Here is a 16773-nt window from a genome sequence, read left to right as displayed (position 1 = left end):
CAGAAACTAACACACCATTGTAAAACAGTTATACTCCAATAAAGATGTTAAAAAAATACAATAAATACAAAAAATGCAAAGGGAATAAAACATGATTTGACAACATGAACCTCATTATCTGAAACTAGTCTCCCCAAGTTTTTGCTCTCTTCCAATCTTCCTTTATTTTTCAAAAAGTATGTCACCTGTGTATATGGTTTAATAACTTTTTAAATTCAACAATGTACCATGTGCTTTTCCCCATACCAATACATATTTTCTAAAAGAAGAATCAGAATGTATTTAGAGTGTGTGGGCACAGAGGAAGGGACAGAATGTGTGAGCATAGGAGCTGCAGAATTTTACTCTGCGTGGACATGAGAGAGAAGATGGTGGGTGACCCGGCGTGAAGGGGTAGTTGATGTCATAAATATTCCTCATGAGGCAGTAAAGGGGATGCCAGTCTTTAGACCTTTCTGAGTATCAGTCTGAGGAATTTGAAATGGATTCTTCTGGCAAAGGCATTTGTAGATCGCGGTATGTGATGTGTTGGGAAGATTTACAGGCATTGGAAGCTGTGCACCATCAGGGGCTCAGAGCCTGAGCTGTAAGGCAACTGCTAGAATTACAGGTGGCAGTTGCTTCAGGAAACCATTTGAGGGAAGAATTGTCAAAATTTAGGTAAAGGAATGGTAGTTTAGAAGTTAAGGTTTAGATCAGAAACAAAGCTATTTAGGAAAGAGTAGTTTACTCAGAAAGAACATCTAGGAGGGAGTCCAAGTGTTAGCAGCACGAGGTTACCAAATAAAAAATACAACACACACAATAAAAGACACACACACACACACACACACGCTTACCAAGATTACTGAGCTTACAGTTCCATTCTAGATGGGAAAATGGCACGTTCTCAGATGATTATCTCAGATAGCAAAGGCTTTACATATTTTTGGACATCAGTACTATAAAAATCAGAGATAAAGTTATTTGCTGTTAGGGAGTCAATGTCTTAACAGGAAATATTTAAGATTTCATCTCTTTTAGAGACCAAAGATGGAGAGACCTTGCTTTTTGTTCTTTTGCTTGTTCATCTCACATCAATATGTGCATTCAGATTGTCGGTTGTGATAAGCATGATGACCCAAACTGGAAGCATAGCTTTTTTATACCTGAGTAATATTCCATAGTATATATATACACCACATCTTCTTTATCCATTCCTCTGTCGATGGGCATTTAGATTATTTCCATGTCTTGGCTATTGTACATAGTGCTGCTATGAACATAGGGTGCATGTATCTTGTTTTTTCTTTGTTCCTGATCTTTTAAAAAATTTATTTTATTGAAATACAGTTGATTTACAATGTTGTATAACTTTCTGCTGTACAAAATCTTTTATTGAGTGAAAAAGATTGCATACTAGTATATTTACTAAGATGACAGTTATATAAAAGTACACATACCCATTCAGAATAATACTACCTACCTCCTACAAGTTCTCTTTATTACTACTTTCTCCTCCTCCTCCTCTTTTTCTTCAATTCTCTCTATAGTGCCAGCTCGTTGAGGTCTCTCTTCTGCAATCCTGTTCCGCATTTCTAGCGGCTTAATAGACATATTAATCTAATGTTTCATAGGCATCTTAGGTGAACTATAAAAGCTGAATTTATTGTCCTCCCGTATTTCCTTCTCCACCTTGTATCTCCCTGTTCTTGGTGATTGCACTACATTTTGTGTAGCCAAACAGTTGTCTCTCATTCCTCAGCCTCCAAATCTAATCATTGACTCTCTGTGTCCCTAAATCACTAGCCTTCATGTCTGTGCATCTCCTTCCGTGTTCTTATTACCACCTGTCTTATTGCAGGCTCTTGACCTTTCATCTAGACTATTGCAATATCTCTGAGCTATGATTTTTGCTTCTGTTCCAGTGGTTTACACATTTATTGGCACAAGAACTACTGGTGGAAAGGCATCAAGGCATAGAAGCCTTTTTCATTTTTATTGTTGAAAAACTAAAGTTTGGGGAGACAACTATCTTACTCAAAGTCACAGAGTTAATTAAAATTTTTCCATTTTCCAAACTGGAAATCTTTCCCGTACTAGACCATAGAAGTCCTGTGAATTTAACTCTGTTTAATTTTCTCTTCTCTGTGGCACTGAAGTTAGGATTATGGCTGTAAATGTTAAACTGTTGTTGCTTGGCAGTTGTTGAAGAGTTAAATGATTTGCAGGGTGAGATTTCCAGGAACCTTAAACATCTATATGCATCTTCTCACTTAATGTGCAAGTTACTGTCACATTGTGTTTCTGGTATAAAAATCTTTTAATGTTACATTAGAACAAGAATAATTTTCTAATATTTTAGCTAATCCATAAAGGGATTTATGATGAGGAATATGCCATGTGTTTATTGAAAGAAACCTTATTGGTGTGGAAAATGAAAGATTTTAAGACATATTGCTTTTAGGATTATGGTAATATGATGATGTTAAGGAACAAGAAAACTTTTTCCAGTAGGTATAATTAAGCTAATAAAAGAGATTTATTTCCTAAACAAGACCACTCCAAAAGAATGTCATTCTTGCTTATGATTCTTATTTAAAAAAAAAAAAAAAACTTCTTTACAAATGTCTTCAGGGATTATTAACTACAAATAAGGAAATCAATCTGATTACTTATTAATAGGATATTCTCCTTTACTGTACTATATATTCTGATTTTTTTTCCTACTTACACCTGCTAGATTTGCTCACATTTTTCTACCATATCATCCATTTCTTGCAGCTTAATGATACCTGAGAATGTCTGGAAATAAACTTTTTTCGGTAGTCGGATCAGGTGGCCAAGGAAGAGTTCATGGACCAGCTTTAAGTCCCTGTAGAGACTGCCTGGTGTTGCTAGAATTGTGAATGCATAACGTGCAGCTCCTCAATTGTTAAACTATCAATTTAACTTAAATTAAGTTAATTTAAGTTATTAAATTAACTAATATTAAACTATTAAACTTAAAAATGTGTATTGGTCAAGGTTCTCCAGAGAAACAGAACCAATATAAGAGATAGATAGGTAGATAGATAGATATAGATAAGAGATCAATCAAGTGTGTGTGCTCTCTCTCTCTGTCTCTGTCTCTCTCTCGAGTTGTTTTAAGGAATTGGGTCACGTGACGTGGAGGCTGGCAATCCAAGATCTGTATGGTGGCCCAACAGGCTGGACATTTAGATAATGTTATAGTCATGAGAATACCTTCTTCTTCAGGAAAACTCAGTGAATACTTTTTTATTGTCGTCCTTCTCTCCTTACCCCTCTCTCTTTCTTTCTTTCCCTTCCTTCTTTCTTTACTTCCTTCCTCCTTCTGCTTTTTTTTAAATACATGTTTCATTCATTCATTAACAAATGAATTTGGCACCTTTACTCCACACTATGTTTCCTATCTTCTACTGTGTGCACAAATAAAATGATGTGACTGATATATAATTATTATAAAAGAAGAAAAAAACAGAAAGCTTTATATTACATATATAGGAACTCAAAAAAATCGTGATGACATGTTTTCTCAGACTTTTAAATTGTCTTCTCTTCAGATTGAAACATTCTCATTTTTGGTATCTATATAGCTATTGTGAGGTAGTTTGCATTGGCAAAGGAGATTTGTGAAAAATTTTTATGTAGTTCCCAAATATTTGGATTACCAGTATTATCAGGCCATTTAACCAAAAAATGACCTGTGGCCTAAAAGTATATGTCAACTATTCTGAAAACTTTATAAGTTACCCAAGAAAAATGTGGACATTTTATTTATTAACATCTGGCCACATTTTCTATTGACTTCCTGATTCTCCATTGTAAAATCATAGAGCATATCTGTAAGAGAACTTTTATCTCTTAACCAAATCTAGAATTTTATGCCTGGCAAGCTCATTATATCTTAACTCCCAAATTCAATGGTGGTAGGTCAGCATCACTTGCTTGTCACTAACATATAGTAACTTGGAGATTCGTCCTTCTTATGCTGACGAGTACAGAATGAAATAAAATTCTGATACCGTTGGGACACATGTAACAAACCTTGTGTCTCTAAGGCAACATTTGATTCTACATGTTAAAATTTGATATTTTTTGGCACAAATCAAAATTCTCAGATAGGCTGAATAAAAGACTACAACCACGAGTGCACTTTGTTGCAAAAAGAAGACAGAAGTTAAAATTATATTTCTCCTTGTTTTTTGAAGTATAAACACAAATGTGGTAAACGTTTTTGAAAATAATTTGTAATAATTGAATCATTTCAACCTAAAGAAATCCATCTTTATATGGATACGCCTTCTATTCACAGCTTCTAAATAGCCTCTCTATAGAAAAAAATCATTGTTCTACATGGAATTTACTCTTTCCTGACTATATAAAGGTGGAAAATAGAGTTTAAGGAATAAAAAAGATAAAGGGCCAGCAAATTTACACACACAGACACACACACACACCCTACAATTATGCACTACTATTTGAAACAAATCTTCTGTACCAAGGATGTAGCTATATAAAGCTGCGTCACTAAGTAAAAAACAAACAAAAAACCAAATAAACAAAAATTATTTTTTTGGGTCACATTTGCCCTATTCAAATATGATAAAAAAAAGCTTGTGAAAATTTCTGTACCCTGTTAAGGTACAAAGAAAGTAACTAATCATTTGGTTGGACCTGGGTTCAGAGATTTCAATTCAAACAGAAGATTAGAAAACTGAGTTCTTTGGAGGCAGGGGGCACTGAAAAGCTGCATATGAACACAAGACAAACGCAGTCGTACGTGAAATTAAACAGAGTGTTATCTCCTCTTCTAATATCTCTGTTGTCATCTCTATATTGGAGAATTATAGACCCCACTTGACAGTGGGGACTGTACGCTCAGGACACGCGTGGTCTGTAATGGGGGTGTTGGTGTAAGGGGGGGGGCCCCAGCAGGGGTGTAAGCTATCGTGGACACTATGCGGTGACAGCAAAAAGCAAAATAAACTTTAGTTTCTTTTCTATTGTTCCGAAATTCCCAACAGCTAATACAGTCTCTTTATAGCCTGCACCGAGGCCAATGGTTCCCTCAGCGTCACTCCTGATATGACATTGCCTAACTATTCTCATTATTGTTATTAACACCGTTATTGATGCCATGATGAGAACCAGACGCCATGGGGTATTTGAAAAGGAGGATGGGCAGCTGTAACTGTCTGGGTTTTTCATGGCATTAACAAGGGTCACGGTTAAGGGGTGGGAATGAAGCTGGGAGATCGTAAGATGGGTTTTCCCTCAAAAAAAGGAAGGAGGTTAGAGTGACAAGAAGCTTCTGGGGCTGAGTTTAAAGAGCTTTGAGTGGGGTTGGTTGGAGAGAGAGAGCGAGGGTTTTTTTAAGAAGTTAGGTTATAGACATAATTTGAAAAGACACACGTACCCCAGTGTTCATAGCAACACTATTCACAACAGCCAGGACGTGGAAGCAACCTAAGTGTCCATCGACAGACGAATGGACAAAGATGATGTGGTGCATCTATACAATGGGATATTACTCACCCATAAAAAGAAATGAAGTAATGCCATTTGCAGCAATGTGGATGGACCTAGAGATGATCATACTAAGTGAAGTAAGTCAGACAGAGAGAGACAAATATCATAGGATATCACGTATATGTGGAATCTGAAATATGATGCAAATGAACTTATTTACAAAAAGAAACAGACTCACAGACATAGAAGACAAACTTATGGTTACCAAAGGGGAAAGGGGTGGGAGAGGGATACATTAGGAGTTTGGGATTAACATATACACACTACTAAATATAAAATAGATAAATCAACAAGGACCTCTTGTATAGCACAGGGAACTATACTCAGTATTCTGTAATAACCTATAAGGGAAAAGAGTCTGAAAAAGAATAGATGTATGTATATGTAAAACTGAGCCACTTGGCTGTACACCTGAAACTAACACAACACTGTAAATATACTCCAATATAAAATAAAAATAATCAATCAATCAGTCAATCAATCACTTACTGCCTGCCAAAAAATAAAAATAAAAAAGTTGCCTTGTGTTTTATGGAATCTCTCTGTGGCCTCATTAGAGAAGCTTTAGTAAGATTGAAATTACTTTTCACCTTATTTTAGTTGCAATATTTTTAAAAATGTAACTATGGTGCTGAGACTGGTTTCCAGGCAAGAATAAGCTAACCCAGTTTATATGGTTTACAAACTATGTGTGTACATAATATTATGCATTTTTATAATAATTAATTTTAATGTTGTCAAATACTGTGATTCAATTAACAGCATGCATTAGTTTCTTATTGCTGCTATAACAAGCTACCACAAATTAAGTGGCTTAGGTAACACGTTTATTGTCTAATAGTCTTATAGGTTAGAAGTCTGAAATGTGTCTTATTAAATCAAGATAAAATCACCGGCTGGCAGGCTGCATTTTTTCTAGGGGCTGTAGGGTGAATCCGTTCCCTGTCTTTTCCGGATTCTAGAGGCCGCCTGCTTTCCTAGCCTTGTGGCTACTTCCTGTCTTCAAGAGCGCCCTTCCAACCCGCTCTCATCCTCCCATTTCCTCCCTCTGACCCACTGACGAAGGGGCCTTTTCCTCTGTTTGGTGGCATGGCCCGTGTTTCCTCTGGAGTGTGGTTTCTTTCACTGCAGTGGGTGATCACATTGAGACCACCCAGACAATCGAGAATCACCTTCCCATCTCAAGACCCTTAATCTAATCACATCTGCAAAATCTTCCGTGGACATCTTTGTGCAGGGGAGAGGCCTTCTCTTGCCCACCACATGCATGGTGCCCGTAATGGTGTCCTGGTTTATTTGCTAAGGTCTATTCTTTTGAGATGCCACCTTTCCTACTCCTGAACTCTTTATCATATTTTATTTTTCAGTGACCTCGTGTGTATGAAGTATGCACCTTTGGGCTCAAAATCAGCCATTTGACCTAGGAAAGATTTCTCCCATTATTGTTTTGCTCTATCATCTGTTTCCTCTACTTTTCAAAACTGCCTTGAACAGTGATTTGTTTTTGATTGGGTTGGTCGTATCTGCCACCCATGTTTCATATAGAATCTCACTGTTTATGTAAGTTCCCCTTAGGTCCTTGGAGAAACTCTGGAGCTTGTTTGTGGGCTGGGTATTCTCCACATGCCTCCTCAGACCCCGCCCTCAACCTTTGTCCATCCGTACCCTGCCTGGGGAGGCTGACCTGTCGGAAACACATCCATGAGTCCCTAACTGTCTGGCTTCAGGAGGAAGTGTGAGGGAAGGGACAGTGTGCGATCAGGTGATTTATTGCGCTGGTCCCACTTCCTGTGTCCCTGAGTCTACAGTGCAAGCCCTCCCCTCCTGGGTGGTGGACACGCCCCTGGCCTTCCTTGTCCCTTCACGATTAGTAGGACTGTGGATGCTTCTGGGCCCCAGGTCAATGCTCCATCCTTTGGGGCCCCCTATAGCCGCACTTTTGAATGATCCTTTGGAAAATATACCCTTCTCCGACTATTTCAAGAGTGCAATCTGTATCCTGTTGGAACCTCTCCAGATTTTCTAATTTGTTAACACCAGTTTCTGTAAAAACACCCAGTTTGCTGCTCAGGGCTTCCATGGCCGATTTTATTCATCAATCTTTTAGTTCATTTTTACAGTCTTAGTTCCATTCCCCAGAGTAATGGAAATAAAAACTAAAATAAACAAATGGGACCTAATTAAACTCAAAAGCTTTTGCCCAGCAGAGGAAACCGTAAACAAAATGAAAAGACAACCCACAGAATGGGAGAAAATATTTGCAAATGCTGCGACTGACAAGGGGTAGTCTCCAAAATTTACAAACAGCTTATGCAGCTCAATACCATAAAAACAAACAACCCAATCCAAAAAAATGGTCAGAAGACCTAAATAGACATTTCTCCAAAGAAGACATGCAGATGGCCAAGAAAGAGGCACATGGAAAGATGATCAATCATCGCTAATATTAGAGAAATGCAAATTAAAACTACAATGAAGTATCAACTCACACCAGTCAGAATGGCCATCATCAAAAAGTCTATAAATAATAAATGCTGGAGAGGGTGTGGAGAAAAGGGAACCCTCCTGCACTGTTGGTGGGAATGTAAATTGATACAGCCACTATGGAGAACAGTAGGGAGGTTCCTTAAGATCTTCTCTTTCTTTTTTTCTTTTGGCCATAGATGTTGTTCTGTTGCAAAGGAAACTATTCTTTCAACACAAGGGATCCTTTCACCTCTCTCATGATTTTTCTAGTATTTTCTTGTGCTCACAGGGAGAAGTGTGTGCTTTCCTGATAGTGCATGTTGACATTAGTTCTGCCTGAAATTCCAAATCTGTCATGTCACGATGAGGGCTTTATTGAAGAAGTTTAGATTCAGCCATAAATTCTCCTGAGTGTTTAATAGTTTCAGGAGAGTTCCTGGTTAGGAAGGTGGAAGCAGCCACATTTGTGCTCAGCAATTTCTCATCTTTGCAAAAAGGAATAATTAAAAACATTTCATATGGTATGCAAAAGAGAGTCACGAGGGCCTCCTCACTTTTTACCATTTTTACAACAATGGTTTGAGAGTAACTATCTCCCCTGCGTCTTCTCACTTGGTACAGATTCTGTGGTAGAAACAGTTTCCAGAAATATTGCATAGATGTGCCATCCCCTCTAAGTGTTTCATGGACCATACAGGCCTCCGGTCCCCTTCTTGGCCTTAGGATTCTTTTGACCTCAGTTGGAGACTCTGTTAATTTCAGTATTTTTCTTGGATTGTTTTTATTATTAATGCCCATTGTTACATGTTTACAAAATGTGACATCATTAACCTGCCTTGAAATTTACTCAAGTATGTGTTACATGGACCAAAGAAGTATCCTGTATGATGCTATCAGAAAACTTAAATCTTGTCTCACACTACCTGTTCAAACTTCTTCTAATTTTTCTTTCTCCTTGGATAAATTATAGGGGAACTCCCATGAGTTTTCTGGTCACTTTCAGAAAATATTTTCCAGGGTCTTTGGTCCTCCCCCAAATCTCAGTTCAGGAATTAAAGTGTCTGGTCCCATGTAGCAGTCAAAACTTCCAAATTCCTGTGAAAGTAAAAGGTTTCCCCCACTATCCATGGGGTATCAGACACATATGTAAGACGACCATTATCCTTTACTCATCCTAAAGCACAGTGACCCTTGTTGAAGCCCCTTCGTCTTGTGTGTTAATGCTGGACACCAAGGTTGTATCATGAAGGCTATCATTTGGGCATCTCTAAATAGTCTCAAAAATTCACTATGTCTTAGAGTCAAACTCTTTAAAAGATTTCTTCTTCTTTGGAGATAAAAGTTCTTGAACAAACTGGACAATGGAATCATTTTTAATAAATATTGATGCTAATGTTCCCTTGAATGTATTAGAAAAAAAGTGGATTAACATTATTAATCCAGGGACATTTATTATTTCCCAGATGAGCCCTGAGCTCATCTCCTTACACTTTTCCACCTTCATCCCTCTCTCCTGACTCTTCTTTAATGTTTCATCTTGAATTTCTTTTTTCCTGCCCGTATTCAGTTCGATTCTCTCTCTGCTCCAGGCTTTCACTCCGTCACTGAAGACTGTTTTCAATAGAATAGAGGAAATGGGGTAAAAGCACCTCACTTTTAAGTGGGTATAATTCTACTTTAAACCTCCCTTCTGTTTGTAGCACTCCTATGAATCCTGTCCTCTGGGGTTCATATGCTTACTAAAACAATTAGACCTTGGAAACAGTCCAGAAGGAAGCGTTTGTCTAAAGAGGATTTGGGGACCTCACATAAAACGTTCACAGCCACAGGAAGCTCCCCTCAGCTACACAGCTGCTTCTTGCCTTATAAAGTGTGATTCTATTTACTTTACTCAGGACTTCAAGATTGTTTTTAATTTGATTTGCCTATTGAGAGCAATGCAACATTTAATCAGCCTCTGTTTCCTGATCTTCTTTTCTCTCTAACTCCTAAAGCTTCCCAGATATATGCATGGCAGGCGCTCACATCCTGTTACAGACATCAATATATTTCACCTTGCAGGTTGCTCTTTAAGACTGTTCCTTCATCCAGGACTGCAGGGTTCTCTACTGTGACGTAACCTTGGCTACTGTAAATTTCTGTTAGTTCCAATTATGCTTCTTTTTAGACAAAGTGCAAGCACCTTGTCTTCAACTTTCAAGGAGGCTGTCATCTAACACCAGAGGAAGCTGGTGACTTTATGTGAAACACATGTGGAGCACCCAACAGTCACCAAGGAAAGAATGGAGTGCAAAGCAATCAAAACAGGGAGGGAAATGCACACCAGCGTCTGAAGGAAAACAAAACAAAATGAAATGGTGAGGAGAAAATAATGTGGTTTCAAGTCCAAAAGATAACTTCTCAAAGCTTAAACAAATGATTCCTAAAAAATAATTCCACTTCCCCTAAGTGTAAAAGCCTCTGAACGCTGAAGCTGAGAGATTTGGAAGGAGAGTGTGGACCACAGGGAAAAAGCTTGTGCAGCTGAGAGCATTTATAAGGCACCAGAATCTTAATCCCTCCTTCCCAGAGTAATAACTCCAGAGAGATTATTTGTGCAAAGGCAACTTTGGGGACAAATTACAGTTTTTGGAGATAACATCATAGAAGCATAATCTGATGGAACTGAAAGAATATAGAGCTCAATCAGTCCAAATCCCTAATTTTACAAAAGGGAAAACTGAGATATTCATTATTAAAAGTGTATCTGTCTTCAAAATATCTCTTAATTCTACTTTCTTTGTTCTTAATCTTTACTACTTGTTCCTGGCACAAAGTTTCAATATATATTCTTTCTGTTCTAGAGTGTTTTACCTATGCTTACATAGACAGGGTTCTACAAAGAACAAAAATTATTTTTCTGCAAACTTACCTCCCTCCCAAACTGCTCAATGTGAAATGTTCCCAGATTGAGGAAAATTTGAAAATTTAGAAAAAAGATCTAATTATTCATTTGAATAAAGCTATTAATCTGTTTTCTCAGACTATTTTATTATGAAATAATTTTAAAACTTCTAGGTTTTTTTTTGTTTCAAAGAAACATTATACACCTATAAAATGTGGAAAAGACAAAAACTTTATAAAGGGAAGTAAAAGAAAACCATTCAGCATCCAACAATACATTTCGATGCAGTTTCTCCCACTTATTCTTACATTTATTGGAATAATTTTCAATATATAGGTTTGTAACCTACTCTGTCATCTAAACATTACCTTAGGACATCTTTTCTATGCCTTTTAATTAATGTTCAGTTTCCTTCAATAGTTGAATAAAATTTGATCATATGGATATGTCACCTCCTGTGTGTGTGTGTGTGTGTGTGTGTGTGTGTGCGTGCGTGTGTGTGTGTGAGATCACCACCAGCATTTATCCCAGTGATTTGTTATAACATATATAAATGATGGCTTTTAAACATTTTCTCGTACAATCTTTTCCCCAAATTTTAAGGAATTATTTCCTTAGGAGAGATTCCTAGAAAGGCTCAAAATGTACCATCATTTTCAAGGTCAAATTGTTTTCTATACACCTTGACCAATTTATGCTCTGCCACTAGTGTGTGACACTGGCTGCCTTAGTTCTGCCAGCAATCATTTATTTATGATATTATCATTTGACAATATCAGACTAGAAAAGCCATTGGTTGATTAGAAAAGCCAGTTAAAGTGGGAACCATAAAACATATATTCACACCTACTTTATAAATTTTATATCAACTTGAAATGTAATATGCACATTAACTTGCCTCTTTTTTTTTTTTTTTGGTATGTGAATAAGAGATGTTTTATTTGGTATTATTAAAACAAAAGCATTGCTTTATAACATTGTAATTTCATATTTACATCTTACAGTAATAGTCAAATCTTCATCAGAGTCCTTTTTTTAATTAATTTTTTATTGGAGTAACGTTGCTTTACAATGTTGTGTTAGTTTCTGATGTACAGCAAAGTGAATCAGTTATACATATACATATATCCCCTATTTTTTGGATTTCCTTCCCGTTTAGGTCACCACAGTGCACTGAGTCGAGTTCCCTGAGCTATACAGCAAGTTCTCACTAGTTATCTATTTAATACATAGTAGTGTATATATGTCAATCCCAATCTCCCAGTTCATCCCACACCCCTTCCCCCTTGGTATCCATACATTTGTTCTCTACATCTGTGTCTCTATTTCTGCTTTGCAGATAGGTTCATCTGTATCATTTTTCTAGATTTCACATATAAACGATATTATATGATATTTGTTTTTCTCTTTCTGACTTACTTCACTCTGTGTGACACTCTCTAGGTCCATCCACATCTCTGCAAATGGCACAATTTTGTTCCTTTTTATGGCTGAGTAATATTCCATTGTATATATGTACCACATCTTCTTTATCCATTCCTCTGTTGATGGACATTTAGGTGGCTTCCATGACCTGGCTATTGTAAATAGTGCTGCAATGAATATTGGGGTGCATGTATCTTTTTGAATTATGGTTTTCTCAGGGTATATGCCCAATAGTGGGACTGCTGGGTCATATGGTAGTGCTATTTTTAGTTTTTTAAGGAACCTCCATGCTGTTCTCCATAGTGGCTGTACCAGTTTACATTCCCACCAATGGTGTAGGAGGGTTCGCTTTTCTCCACACCCTCTCCAGCATTTATTGTTCGTAGATTTTTTGATGATGGCCATTCTGACTGGTGTGAGGTGATACCTCATTGTAGTTTTAATTTACATTTCTCTAATGATTAGTGATGTTGAGTAACTTGTCTCTTTTTTGACTTAGAGCCAAAGGCTTTTATTTACCTCTTTGCTGTCATCTTTCTTGCATAAACTACACCCACCTTGCATCACTATGGTTTTCAGTTTTTGTTTTTCTAGAGTGAAACAAGAAAGCAAGGACACTTATGATGCAATAGGAATGCAGAAACCTTGTGACATTTAAAGAAATTCATGACCCTGGGTTTTTATGTTGTCTCATCCAAAATGATTTTTTTTTTTTTTTTCCAAAATGATTTTGACATGAATTGCTTTAGGCAATTCATCTTTACTCTTTTCAAAGCATAAAATTGAATGGATTAGTTAGCTGTAAAACGGGAGGGTAGAGACAGCTCTCTGGTCTTCATAATCTTTTTGTTTGGTGCTGAACATTTCCTATATGCCACTATTTGGGGAGTAGAAACTCATGATAAAGTACAGTCTAAGGAAGAGGTTAAAAATGATATGTACTAGACCACTCATCTTTATATTATTGTGACTTGGGGCAAATGGCTATTTTATTAGCTTTGAGTGTGTACACACTACAAGAAATTTTCCCTTTGTTCTTATCACCTATAAATACATGAAAAGCTAACTGCTAATAGATATGAATACTATTATGTACTGTAAAAATACCATCTGACACAAAATGCCATGGAACAACAATATATATTAAAAGATCCACTATTCACCTATATTTCATTATGAAAATCTGATAAGACAGAAGCAATTTGTTGCACTTGTAAGTAATCAATTTACGCATTATTCTTCTGACATTTAAAAATATCAAAGTGGATTAATTTTTTAATTAAATATTGACAGATTAATGTAACAAAAAGACATGGGTTATCCACAGAAACAATTCTGAAATTACTTAGAGGGATTGTTAATTACTGCCAGGAGAAATGAGAAACTCCATTTCAAAAGACATTTTGTCTATGAGCAGAAATTTTAGCCGTTAAGAGTAATTAAAATCTTTACTGCTTAAGGCTGAAACATTCTATTTTTTAAAATTTCAAATCACATATTTTGAAATTCTTATAGTATTAATCAAGGTTACCTCTTAGTGATAGAGATATGAGGTGAAGAGAAACATAATTTTTGGTGTTATATAGATCCAAATTTTAATTTTATTTACTTTTCCCCATTTGGACTTTATGTGTACTGAACTCCAAATTTTAAATGCGTAATGGCAATTATTTTCTCAGTAAGATCTTTTAAAAAATATTTTCAGTAATTCATTTAACTACAAATGAATGGGGGAAAAAAGTAAAATCATCAAACTACTTATTCTTAGGCGTTTATTAGTACACATTTCATTGTTAATTTAGAATATTTTCTTGTAAAATTTTCCAGAATTGAAGTATATTTACCCAGATCTTTCTGAACCTGAAGTTCTGATAAATGTTCCCTTGACTTGCCTTACATCTATAATATTTTTCACTATGGGACGCTCTAGTATATTCTACATTTTTGTGTGTCCTGTGACTCCTCTCACCTTTTCTTTCCCCTGTTATCTTTGTGTAAATGTAAATAACAGAGTAAAATGAGGAGAAGAACTTAGTGCTGAACTATAACAGGAACTAATTAAAAAATCTGTGTGATATATTTCATTAATTAGTGATACAGAATTCTATTTTATTATGATTTAACAAGGGAAAAACTGTCTTTACAATGGGAAAATTCATACCTTCATTCTCTAAATATGCTATAGTATTGAAAACATCTGAATACTTTAAATAATAGATTTCTGTTTTGTAATTGTATTAAGAGTGAATGGGCTTCTGTTTCTAAAAATGTATATATAACTTTCATATATTTCTTCACTTCTATTGAAAGTATTTGGGTTAAGATAATTCATTATTGTTGAGAAATAATTTTTTAGAAGGCATAATCTGAGATTAGGCATTTATCAGTTAAATATGAATTTCTGCAGGATCAAAATATCTAAAATTGTTTAAATATTTTATTAAATTTTATGTCTAAATTTCTGTTCTTCATTTAAAAATATGTCAAAAAATTACTAACATAAAAATGAAAAATAAACATATCTGTACATGAGAACTTAAATTTTTATAGATAAAAACTCCTTTTCTCTATCATGTTTGGTTTTACTAACTGTAATATGTGTGTATATATACAAACATGCTTGTATATATATATACAAAATTTAAGTATGCAGCTATGTAAATAGGTATGCATGTAAATGTGCCTACATTTTAAAAATATAAAGTATTTATAGTAATCAAATATTTACTAATCAAATTAAAATGTTTGATAATCACATATAATTAAACAATGTTGATGTATTCAAGTTTGTTCATTGTTCATGTAATAATTATAATCTTCATGATACTTAGTTTTCCCTATGTGATAAATCCTACGTTTATAATATATATAAGTTCTTTTCATTTTCATAGTAGTTATGAGGACATGGTAAAATGAAAGTTTGGAAATCAAAACCAATTAGAAGGCAAGAAAGAAAAGATTTGAAGAAAAATGTATTAAATAGCTACCTTCCTTAAAATGTGTACATCATTCACATATATAACAGAAAAACAAACAAATCAGTAGACAAAGGCGCAGAAGACATTAAACACGTGAGACATACAAATGGTTTATAAGGGCAGGATTAGTTTTGAACATCCTGAAAGAGACAGAATCCCAGTACCAGGAGCGTGCAAGCTCTCACCCAAGCCAAGCCTTAGACTTCACCCATGATCTCCTGCAAGGCATCAGGGGGCAACGTAACACACTGTTCAAGGTTCAGGCGCAGGTAACAGCTTTCCACTTCCCAGCAATCAGAGCCACGCAGCGTGGGGATGAGAAAGGGTGCAGGTACACGGCAGATCAGGCAGGTATTCTGTACTTCAGCTCCTGGGGCTTTTCCCAGCTAAGAGACTGTGGATGAACAATGCCATTGTCAATTGCTGTTCTACCTTGGCAGAGACATTTGTGAACATTAGGGCTTCCAATGGGAATAACAGCTCAATCAATGTAAGCTAGATCATAGAGGTATTTCTTTAATTCCAGGAGTTTTTCATATCAAGAGCTTCTCTTTGATCAGTGTTTCAAAGGCAACCTTACATAAAAGTCCTTCAGTAGTTTAAATTATATTTCTACTGAGACTACATTTTAATTTCCGTTTGGAAAACAATAATAAAATTAGCTGTTTGTTGGAAGTGCCCATTTTAGCCAGGCACATGTCTTATCTACTTTAATCTTTACAATAGTCCCGTAAGGTGGGTACATATTCAAAACACAAAATTTATTTTTTGCCGATGAAGAATGTGAAACCCAGACTTGCTCAGATTTACACAGCTGGCCAGGTCTCACATATTATTGTAGCCTCAAGCACCGTTAAATCTACCCGTACACATGCAGAAACTGAGGTTTTACCCACAGCATTGAGACGCTGGTGTTCTTGCGGTCAAGCAGCAGAGCTGAGCTGGTCGCTAAGACATCCCCACTCCAGAGTGCCTCCTCTTAATTACTGCCCTTCCCCCTTCCTCATTTAGGTCTCCTCCGGGAAGAGGAATTAACTCTAGGCTAAGACACACCTTATGTCTCCCAAGGAATCTAATGAGTTTGTTCTGAATAGGAAATAAGCACACATTCGAACTTGTCCTTTAGCATACCAGAACAGGAAGACTTACTGAAATGTCTATTAAAAAAGCATGAAAATATCCTTAATTTTCTGTTGAACTGCTTACATTAGCAAGATTAATCACACCTTCAAATCTATGCTGTGTTGTCACAGCTTCAGAAGTTTTTTCATGGATTATTTTAGCCACATAATTACATGGGGTCGGGGGTGGAGTTTCTCTGCCGTGATTTATTTTTCTAAGGATAACTACAACCTGATAGAAGTATTTGGTGATGTATGACTAGACCGTTTTTGTCTTTCGATTTCCCCGTGGGAATGTGTTAGGGAAGGAACAAAGTAGAAATATTAATCTAAAGAGTCTACCTTAGACGATCTACTTAAAACCTTT

The sequence above is a fragment of the Balaenoptera ricei genome, chromosome 5, assembly GCF_028023285.1.
Source record: "Balaenoptera ricei isolate mBalRic1 chromosome 5, mBalRic1.hap2, whole genome shotgun sequence".
NCBI classification, from domain to species: domain Eukaryota; kingdom Metazoa; phylum Chordata; class Mammalia; order Artiodactyla; family Balaenopteridae; genus Balaenoptera; species Balaenoptera ricei.
Note: the sequence above shows the minus strand (reverse complement) of the source record.